General features: G+C 49.4%; 1 pseudogene; it reads right to left on the reverse strand.

Annotated features, from left to right (window-relative positions):
- Window positions 1–2,086: 2,086 nt before the first annotated feature.
- LOC119884265 lies at window positions 2,087–9,421 on the reverse strand (annotated as a pseudogene).
- Window positions 9,422–11,424: the final 2,003 nt, after the last annotated feature.

The raw sequence follows: 11,424 nt of genomic DNA on the forward strand, positions 1-11,424 counted from the left end.
CTGAGTGTGTGGTTTTTGTGGGACCTCTGAGTGTGTGGTTTTTGTGGGGCCCTCTGAGTGTGTGTTTTTGTGGGACTCTGAGTGTGTGGTTTTGTGGGGCCATCTGAGTGTCTGTTGTCTTTGTGGGGCCCTCTGAGTGTGTGTTTGTGGGGCCCTCTGAGTGTGTGGTTTTTGTGGGGCCCTCTGATTGTGTGGTTTTTGTGGGGCCATCTGAGTGTCTGTTGTCTTTGTGGGGCCCTCTGAGTGTGTGGTGTTTGTGGGGCCCTCTGAGTGTGTGGTTTTTGTGGGCCCTCTGATTGTTTCTGGTATTTGTGGGGCCCTCTGATTGTGTGTGTATTTTTTGGGGGCCCTCTGAATGTTTCTGGTATTTGTGGGGCCCTCTGATTGTGTGTGATATTTGTGGGGCCCTCTGATGTTTCTGGTATTTGTGGGGCCCTCTGATTGTGTGTGGTATTTGTGGAGCCCTCTGAATGTTTCTGGTATTTGTGGGGCCCTCTGATTGTTTCTGGTATTTGTGGGGCCCCTGATTGTTTCTGGTATTTGTGGGGCCTCTGATTGTTGTGGTATTTGTGAAGCCCTCTGAGTGTCTGTGGTTTTTGTGGGGCCATCTTAGTGTCAGTGGTTTTGTGGGGCCCTCTGAGGGTCTGTGGTGTTTGTGGGCCCTCTTAGTGTCTGTGGTTTTTTGGGGCCATCTGAGTGTCTGTGGTCTTTGTGGGGCCCTCTGATGTGTGGTTTTGTGGGGTCCTCGATGTCTGTGGTCTTTGTGGGGCCCTCTGAGTGTGTGGTTTTTGTGGGGCCATCTGAGTGTCTGTTGTCTTTGTGGGGCCCTCTGAGTGTGTGGTTTTTTGTGGGGCCCTCTGATGTGTGGTTTTTGTGGGGCCCTCTGAGTGTCTGTTGTCTTTGTGGGGCCCTCTGAGTGTGTGGTTTTTGTGTGGGCCCTCTGAGTGTGTGGTTTTTGTGGGGCCCTCTGAGTGTATGGTTTTTGTGGGACCATCTGATGTCTGTTGTCTTTGTGGGGCCCTCTGAGTGTGGTTTTTGTGGGGCCATCTGTCTGTTGTCTTTGTGGGGCCCTCAGTGTGGGTTTTTGTGGGGCCCTCTGAGTGTGTGGTTTTTGTGGGGCCTCTGATGTGTGGTTTTTGTGGGACCTCTGAGTGTGTGGTTTTTGTGGGGACCTCTGAGTGTCTGTTGTCTTTGTGGGGCCCTCTGAGTGTGTGGTTTTTGTGGGGCCATCTGTCTGTTGTCTTTGTGGGGCCCTGAGTGTGTGGTTTTTGTGGGGCCCTCTGAGTGTGTGGTTTTTGTGGGGACCTCTGAGTGTGTGGTTTTTGTGGGCCCTCTGAGTGTGGGTTTTTGTGGGGACCTCTGAGTGTGTGGTTTTTGTGGGGACCTCTGAGTGTCTGTTGTCTTTGTGGGGCCCTCTGAGTGTGTGGTTTTTGTGGGGCCATCTGTCTGTTGTCTTTGTGGGGCCCTCTGAGTGTGTGGTTTTTGTGGGGCCCTCTGAGTGTGTGGTTTTTGTGGGGACCTCTGAGTGTGTGGTTTTTGTGGGGACCTCTGAGTGTCTGTTGTCTTTGTGGGGCCTCTGAGTGTGTGGTTTTTGTGGGGCCATCTGTCTGTTGTCTTTGTGGGGCCCTCTGAGTGTGTGGTTTTTGTGGGGCCCTCTGATGTGTGGTTTTTGTGGGGACCTCTGAGTGTGTGGTTTTTGTGGGGCCCTCTGAGTGTGTGGTTTTTGTGGGGACCTCTGAGTGTGTGGTTTTTGTGGGGACCTCTGAGTGTCTGTTGTCTTTGTGGGGCCCTCTGAGTGTGTGGTTTTTGTGGGGCCATCTGTCTGTTGTCTTTGTGGGGCCCTCTGATGTGTGGTTTTTGTGGGGCCCTCTGAGTGTATGGTTTTTGTGGGGCCATCTGAGTGTCTGTTGTCTTTGTGGGGCCTTCTGATGTGTGGTTTTTGTGGGGCCCTCTGAGTGTCTGTTGTGTTTGTGGGGCCCTCTGAGTGTGTGGTTTTTGTGGGGCCCTGAGTGTGTGGTTTTTGTGGGGACCTCTGAGTGTGTGGTGTTTGTGGGGACCTCTGAGTGTGTGGTTCTTGTGGGGCCCTCTGAGTGTGTGGTTTTTGTGGGGCCCTCTGAGTGTCTGTGGTGTTTGTGGGGACCTCTGAGTCGCTGGGCGAGTTCTCTAGAGAACAGCACGTTGGCCAGTTTGCTCTGTCTGTAGCTCTCCAGAGAATTGTACGGCCTTCGGCTGAAGAACAGATCATCAAAGTCGATACGACCTGAAGAATTAACAAAACATAATAAACAGATCAGAACCAACAAACATCATCAACAGAGAAACATCAGGGGTCAGAGGTCAGAGGTCATACCCCCCCGGTGGGCCATGGATGACACGGTGACCACGGACTGGGGGCGGAGCTCTTCAGCATTGGCAGCAGCAGATTGGTCAGCAGAAAGTGACCCAAGTGATTGACAGCTAGCTGAGTCTCAAAACCGTCCTCTGTCAGCCATCTTGGACATCATCACTCCTGCAGACAGACGGGTAGAGAGTGAGACGGGTAGAGAGACAGACAGGTATACAGTGAGACGGGTAGAGAGACAGACAGGTAGAGAGTGAGACGGGTAGAAAGTGAGACAGATAGAGGACAGGCAGGTAGAGAGTGAGACGGGTAGATAGTGAGACGGGTAGAGAGACAGACAGGTATACAGTGAGACGGGTAGAGAGACAGACAGGTAGAGAGTGAGACGGGTAAAAGTGAGACAGATAGAGAGACAGGCAGGTAGAGAGTGAGACGGTAGACAGTGAGACGGGTAGAGAGACAGACAGGTAGAGAGTGAGATGGGTAGACAGTGAGACGGGTAGAGAGACAGGCAGGTAGACAGTGAGACGGATAGAGAAACAGACAGGTAGAGAGTGAGACGGGTAGACAGTGAGACGGATAGAGAACAGACAGGTAGACAGTGAGACGGATAGAGAGACAGACAGGTAGAGTGAGACGGGTAGACAGTGAGACGGGTAGAGAAACAGACAGGTAGACAGTGAGACGGGTAGACAGTGAGACGGATAGAGACAGACAGGTAGAGAGTGAGATGGGTAGAGAGTGAGACGGGTAGACAGTGAGACGGGTAGACAGTGAGACGGATAGAGAGACAGACAGTAGAGAGTGAGACAGGTAGACAGTGAGACGGGTAGACAGTGAGACGGATAGAGAGACAGACAGGTAGACAGTGAGACGGGTAGACAGTGAGACGGATAGAGAGACAGACAGGTAGAGAGTGAGATGGGTAGAGAGTGAGACGGGTAGACAGTGAGACGGGTAGACAGTGAGACAGGTAGAGAGTGAGACGGGTAGACAGTGAGACAGATAGAGAGACAGACAGGTAGAGAGACAGACAGGTAGACAGTGAGACGGGTAGACAGTGAGACGGATTGAGAGACAGACAGGTAGACAGTGAGACGGGTAGACAGTGAGACGGGTAGACAGTGAGACGGATAAAGAGACAGACAGGTAGAGAGACAGACAGTAGAGAGTGAGACAGGTAGACAGTGAGACGGCTAGACAGTGAGACGGATAGAGAGACAGACAGGTAGAGAGACAGACAGGTAGAGTGAGACGGGTAGACAGTGAGACGGATAGAGAGACAGACAGGTAGAGAGTGAGACGGATAGAGAGACAGACAGGTAGAGAGTGAGACAGGTGAGATCACCTGCGTTGTTGATCAGGATGTCCAGTCTGTCTTCACTGTCCAGGAAGTCTTTAGCAAACTGTCTGACAGAGTAAACGGAGGCGAGGTCCAGGTGTCTGATCACCACGTTACCATTTCCTGTCGACCGCCGGATCTCCTCAGCCGCCTGCTCCGCCCGGGTCAGGTCCCTGCACGCCATCACCACCCGGGCCCCTGCAACAAATCAAACACACCCATCACCACCCGGGCCCCTGCAACAAATCAAACACACCCATCACCACCCGGCCTCCTGGAACATGGGTGCGTTTGATGTGTTGTTCCAGGAGGCCAGATGGATACGGGTGTGTTTGATTCGACACACACAGGATGTTTTAACCCTTGTAATCAGCTCAGATGGTTTCCGCCTCTCTGAGGTTTACTGGGCGTTACTATGACCTCTGACCTCGGGTGATGTCATCATGCTGTGGTTGTTGGGTTGTATAATCTGCACGTCTGAGAGCAAGGCTTTGAGGTAACGACGTTCTGCAGATAATGTCCTGGTTTTACAGTCAGAGCAAACAGACAGCGGTGGAACAAGTAATCAGAGCTGAATTGTTTCTTTTCCTGCAGTTTGTCTCTGTGCGTCTGTAGAGACGTCTGCTCCTCCCCAGACTGAAACGGCGAAAACAAAGACCGAAAACCTTGAAGTGTGAAAAAGCTGCTGATCCCGTTCTGGTTTTAAAGTCTGGGGCGGCGTGTTAGTGCTGAAGGTTTCTACTGAGGGGTTTGTTCATCCACAGCCTGAACTAGAGAACATTTTTTTCCCAAAAACATGGTGAAAATATATCTTTTTTATGCCTGTTGACAGTATTTTCTGATTTCTGAAATAATCAAAGAGAAATTCAAAATGTGTCAGCAAAATAAAACAATAATTTTGAACCTGCCTTCATCCAGAGTTCAGATTTCAGTTCCTGAAATAGAAGCAAAGTAGCTCATATTCTGCCTCATTTGCATATTTAAACATAAGATTTAACAAAAAACTATAGTCTAAATCTGTAAAGTAACTGATGTCGTCAAATAAACGCAGTGCAATAAAAAGTACAATAATGGCTCCTAAAAAGTACAACATGTATGTACTGTATATACTGAAGTAAAGTAGAAGTAACTCCAAACAGTAAGTACAGTACAGGTGTGGGTGATAGTACCTCTGCGTGCCAGGTCCCTGCCGGTCTCTTTGCCGATGCCGGTGTTTGCTCCGGTGATCAGAACTGTCTTTCCATCCAGACGCACCGAACAGCGACACACCCCACCTGCGATCCACCTCCTCAGCAGCAGCACACCTGCACACACAGGGTCAGCTTCTGTGAACTCTTTGTGTTCTGTCTGACTCTGACTCCCTGAAACTGACGAGGTTAAAACGACAAGAACTGAGACGCTTCCTGTGCTGCTGCAAAGAAACTGAACACGCTACAGGTTGTTTCTGCCACCATGTTCACCAGCATGTGGTAACATTTCACCACTCTCAGTACAAAAAACACAACCGATCATCAAAAAGAACTGTAAGCACGTTTCGCGTTTAAATACGCGGTGTTCATACAAAGTACCTGCAGAACTCTGGATCAGAGTTCTTTCGGTGTTGTTGGAGAACCTTTTCCTGTCACTCTGCTCGTCGTTCCTCACTGATCATCCCTCCAACATGAGTTTCATTTACACGTCTGTGTTGTTCTTTCTTCAGATTCCCCCTGAGCTCTGAGAGTTTTACTGTCCTCAGTGGGAATCAAACCCACAGCCTGAGGAACAAACACTGCACTGATCACAGTGTGTACAATACTGTAAAATACACGAGTACTTGCTGTTATAGTATTTGTTCCGGTACAAACCTTTATGTTGCAGTTTGTTTCCCGCATCCCTGATGGGAGAGGATGTCTTCGCTGTTCACAGAGACATGTTATGGAAAGTGTACTGCCTCATGTGGAAACTGAGTACTCTGTTACAGTACTGCAGCATAGTACTGTTAGTACTTCTAAGCTGATGTGGAACATGTATCTTTGATTGTTTGTTCTTGGAGTCGTTGTGGTTAAAACAACTGAACTGAAAATATTTCAGCATGTCGTGTTTTGGTGGTCTGTGACGGCAGCTCCTGGACGAAAGGCCGGCCGTTACAGGCGAGACCAGTTTTGAAGCGTTGTACTTGTGATACTAGAACCAAAGCGATCAACACAAACTGTAAAGGAACAGTTATTAATGAAACAGTCGAGTCAGCAGAAGACAGGAATGTTAATAACATCAATCCTCCGATAATCAGCAGCTTTAACTCGCTGCAGCGTGTTTGTATGTTTTTACACTTTCAGTTCAATCTGGTTTATTTATTTAGGGCCCAGCAGCTCCTCGCATGTTTGAAGCGCGAAACCTCACAAAAATATGCTCACACGTCAGGATGGGCAAACATCACAAAGTTCTGCAGTGATCGGGCTCAGGCGTGGCCGGGGGGCTCTATTGCGCCCTAGCAGGATGGGGGGGGGGGCACCTTAAACCTGCGTCCTCTCTAGCAGCCAGCAGGGGGCACCTTAAACCTGCATCCTCTCTAGCGGCCAGCAGGGGGCGCCTTAAACCTGCGTCCTCTCTAGCAGCCAGCAGGGGGCGACTTAAACCTTCGTCCTCTCTAGCAGCCAGCAGGGGGCGACTTAAACCTGCGTCCTCTCTAGCGGCCAGCAGGGGGCGCCTTAAACCTGCGTCCTCTCTAGCGGCCAGCAGGGGGCGCCTTAAACCTGCGTCCTCTCTAGCAGCCAGCAGGGGGCGACTTAAACCTTCGTCCTCTCTAGCAACCAGCAGGGGGCGACTTAAAGCTGCGTCATCTCCAGCAGCCAGCAGGGGGCGACTTATACCTGCGTCCTCTCTAGCGGCCAGCAGGGGGCGACTTAAACCTGCGTCCTCTCTAGCAGCCAGCAGGGGGCGACTTAAACCTGCGTCCTCTCTAGCAGCCAGCAGGGGGAGACTTAAACCTGCGTCCTCTCCAGCAGCCAGCAGGGGGAGACTTATACCTGCGTCCTCTCCAGCAGCCAGCAGGGGGAGACTTATACCTGCGTCCTCTCCAGCAGCCAGCAGGGGGAGACTTATACCTGCGTCCTCTCTAGCAACCAGCAGGGGGAGACTTATACCTGCGTCCTCTCCAGCAGCCAGCAGGGGGAGACTTATACCTGCGTCCTCTCCAGCAGCCAGCAGGGGGCGACTTAAACCTGCGTCCTCTCTAGCAGCCAGCAGGGGGCGACTTAAACCTGCGTCCTCTCTAGCAGCCAGCAGGGGGAGACTTATACCTGCGTCCTCTCCAGCAGCCAGCAGGGGGAGACTTATACCTGCGTCCTCTCCAGCAGCCAGCAGGGGGCGACTTAAACCTGCGTCCTCTCTAGCAGCCAGCAGGGGGAGACTTATACCTGCGTCCTCTCTAGCAGCCAGCAGGGGGAGACTTATACCTGCGTCCTCTCCAGCAGCCAGCAGGGGGAGACTTATACCTGCGTCCTCTCTAGCAACCAGCAGGGGGAGACTTATACCTGCGTCCTCTCCAGCAGCCAGCAGGGGGCGACTTAAACCTGCGTCCTCTCTAGCAACCAGCAGGGGGAGACTTATACCTGCGTCCTCTCCAGCAGCCAGCAGGGGGAGACTTATACCTGCGTCCTCTCCAGCAGCCAGCAGGGGGCGACTTAAACCTGCGTCCTCTCTAGCAACCAGCAGGGGGAGACTTATACCTGCGTCCTCTCCAGCAGCCAGCAGGGGGCGACTTAAACCTGCGTCCTCTCTAGCAGCCAGCAGGGGGCGACTTATACCTGCGTCCTCTCTAGCAACCAGCAGGGGGCGACTTAAACCTGCGTCCTCTCCAGCAGCCAGCAGGGGGCGACTTAAACCTGCGTCCTCTCCAGCAACCAGCAGGGGGAGACTTATACCTGCGTCCTCTCCAGCAGCCAGCAGGGGGCGACTTAAACCTGCGTCCTCTCTAGCGGCCAGCAGGGGGCGACTTAAACCTGCGTCCTCTCTAGCGGCCAGCAGGGGGCGACTTAAACCTGCGTCCTCTCCAGCGGCCAGCAGGGGGCGACTTAAACCTGCGTCCTCTCCAGCAGCCAGCAGGGGGCGACTTAAACCTGCGTCCTCTCCAGCTGCCAGCAGGGGGCGACTTAAACCTGCGTCCTCTCCAGCGGCCAGCAGGGGGCGACTCCAGCGGCTGCAGAAAGAAGTGTGATTGTATAGAAGTCTGTGAGAAAATGTTTCTACTTGTCAGCTGATTTATTCCCTCAGTAAACACTTTCCTGATGAGTTTCTGGTCTCAGTCGCTAGTTTCAAGTCTTCTTCAACACAGCATGATGTTCATTTAGTAAATTATGGTCCCATTTAGAGGAACAGAGACCAGGAAGCAGGGGAGGCTTTAGGGCGGGACTACAAGGTGATTGACAGGTCGCTACCATGGCGACCTGTCAATCAGGATAGAAGTGACTCGTATCTGCTGCTCTGTGAACATTTAACCAGCGCCGCTGAAAAAGCTCATCAGGAGTCGGCTGCTAATTTTTCAGTAAGAACGTTTATTTTTAAGCCTGTTTGTCGCTAGCCAAAATTAGCATCCTAGCTAATATCACAGCTAACGTGAACTACAGATGCAGCTAGCTAACCAAGCCAGCTAGCTCCACCCTCTTGTCCAAATATAGTCATGTCTGGTTCCAAAAAAACAAGATGGTGACGGCCAAAATGCCAAACTGGAGGCTTCTTCTGTTATGGTTCGGAGGCTTTGGTGTGAAAAATGGCTCCATAGCGCCCCCTAAAGAATTTCAAGGAAACAGCCATACGTTTCACCAGCTGTACGACTGGATCATCTCTAAAGCTTGATTTATACTCCTGCGTCGGGTGTACTTGCGTAGCCAAGCATTTAGACTTGTGCGTCTGTGTCTCCGTTGCTCTGCAGTTACACCGCCAAACGCTAGTCAGCGGTGGCGCTAAAGCTTCCACTGTGTTGACTTTTGCCGGCCGGGGTAAAATTGTAATCGTGCGGCTGTTACAGACTTTAGACTTCATTGACCGAGTGGATCACATTCTGATAATGAAACGAGTCGTTTTTCGGGTTGTGACGCTCAAATATATCGATCTGCCGTGTTACAGCTGGCATTTTGGCTGCTAGTAAAGTTACTTCAAAGCACGGGCACTTCCTTTCGGCTCGGAGGCATTGCGAGGCTGCCCAGCCGACCAATCACAGAGCTTACGGTCTGCGTCACCTCGACGTGTAGTTACATTTATGAGGAGGTGCACGTCAGGCGTATGCGTAGGGTAGGGGGCTACGCAGAGGCTACGCCGTTGGTTTGATGCAGAAGTATTTAATCGCACTTAACTTCACAGAGACGAGCTGATTGGCTGATCAAGTCACACGACAGCAACAAGAGTCTTTTATTAAAAATTTGGAAAATGTCCTTCAAAATTTCTCTGTGTTTAGATTATAATTTCTACTTTTACTGGTTTTCACAGTGAGGAACTTCTACTTCAATGAGGGTCTGATCTCCCGCTCAGAGTCAGTGTCCTGACATTACAGCCCCATGTGGACACACGAGGTGGACAAAGACAGAACAGACAGTGACTGAACGATCAGCAGTCAGAAGTAAAATCTTACAGATCAGTGTGACTCCCAGCAGAGCGCCGCTCCTCATCAGCAGATCCTCCCGGGCCTCCTCCTCCGGGCCCGAGACGCCAGCGCCGCCGGGCCACGGCAGAACCAGGAACCCTTCCGGAGCTGCAGCTCTCATCTCTGCAGGTCCAGGACAGACTGAAGAGAGCGAGGCGAGGGGGTCAGAGAGGAGGGGGAGGGTCAGATTAACTCAGATTACAGCAGATTATCCACAGAGCTGCTCTGGGATCACTGAGAGATCACATGCACCACAAAACCACGTGTCCAACACAAGTAACTACGAATATTCCTCAAGGACTTGAGTACAAATTAGAGGTACTTGTACTTTACTTGAGTACTTTCTCCTTCTGCTCCATCTCAGAGGGAGATGTAGAACTTTTTACTTCACTACATTTATCTGACAGCTTCAGTTACTTTACAAAGACACATGAAGAGTTTCTGAAATCTGATGTTAGTTATAAATTAAACAGTTCAGAAAGTGCAGCTGCTCCATTAGTTCTGTAGTTATTCTAATTATCGTTGAAGTCATTTCTCATCTTCAGCATTTGAGGTGAAGATTTGCTGCTTTTTCTTTAGATTATTTTAATGAGTTTTGAATCTTTTTGAGGTTTAAACTGACAGAACAAACAGTGTGAAGGCGTCACTCTGAGATGAGAAGAATCACCAGCTGCAGTCTGAAACTGAACAGTTCAACTTCAACAACGACAGCAGCAGCATCCTCTGAAATATAATATACATCAATGCAGCAGTTACAGGACAATGAGTACTTTCCTGATTATACTTACTTTAACTTAAATAACATTTTCAATGCAGTAGTTTTACTTCTAACGGAGTATTTTCACAGTGAGGTATTAGTACTTTTACTGAAGTAAAGGATCTGAATACTTTGTCCACCTCTGCTCTGTCTTGTGTAATTAGTGTCTCTGCACGTCCGTATTTAGTTACCACATCTTGTTTAAGTTTGCACAGAGAAGCTCGTCACTCTTTACTGTACTTTGAATACCAACTGCCCGACACACACAGACTCTGCTGCACTTTGTATTTTTATTTGTATTCTGTGTAAGTCCATGCTGTTCTGCGGGACTTTGCTTTATCTTGGCCACGTCGTTGTTGCAAATGAGAATTTGTTCTCAGTCGGCCTACCTGGGAAAATAAAGGTGAAATAAAAAAATAACGGTTTGTTTAAGACGGTCGATCAGCTCACGAGTGTAGAAAATGTGCCTGTGTCAGATCTCTGAGTCACACTTGTGTTGCTGCTGATCTTCAGTCTTTTACTCTTCATTCGCTAACAGAAAGTGTTTCAGCAGAACACTTGGTGGGGGTGTGATGTGTGGGGGATTTTTCTCTGCACACTTCGGGCCCCGCAGAACCAACTGAGCATCGTTTGAAGGCGACAGCCTCCCTGAGTCTTGTTGCTGATCATGTCCGTCCCTTTATGACCACGGTGTCTTCTGATGGCTGCTTCCAGCAGGATAATGTCACAAAGCTCAGATCATCTGCTTTCTTGAACATGACAGTGAGTTGAGTGGCCTCTAGTGGCCTCCACAGTCACCAGATCTCAGTCCAGTGAAGATGTTCTGAAGGCAAAAGGGGGTCCAACCCGTTACTAGCAAGGTGTACCTAATAAAGTGGCCGGTGAGTGTATAACCTACTATATGTATCAGACATCCTTTATTGATCTCCGAGGGGACATTTGTTGCATTACAGTTGCTCATGTTACACAGAATTAAATTAACAGAAATATTAATAATAGAAATAGAACAAATACAAATAAAAATAAAAATGTGTGGAATTATGTACTCTATGTGACAGACACGTGATCAATAAATAATAGTATTATTAATTTGTAGTGAGACTGTAGAGAGCTGGAATGGATTTAAATCTTTAAAAACTGCAGTATTGGGTCAGAATAAACCAGAATATTGACCTAAATAATAATATTAATAAACATTCTTTATTATTTTTTTTTATTCTTGATTTCCCTGAGCAGTAAATGAGCTGCTTCTGATATGCTTTGTTCAGGAAATGTCCGTCACTTTATTGGTTTTTGTTCTCTGAAGATCTGAAATCAGAGAAAAGATTCTCTCTTATTGAAATAATGTTTTTTAATCCGAAGGAACA

The sequence above is a fragment of the Micropterus salmoides genome, unplaced genomic scaffold (assembly GCF_014851395.1).
Source record: "Micropterus salmoides isolate LMB-PRFRI ecotype aquatic unplaced genomic scaffold, ASM1485139v1 Ms_hic_scaffold_3323, whole genome shotgun sequence".
Lineage (NCBI taxonomy): Eukaryota > Metazoa > Chordata > Actinopteri > Centrarchiformes > Centrarchidae > Micropterus > Micropterus salmoides.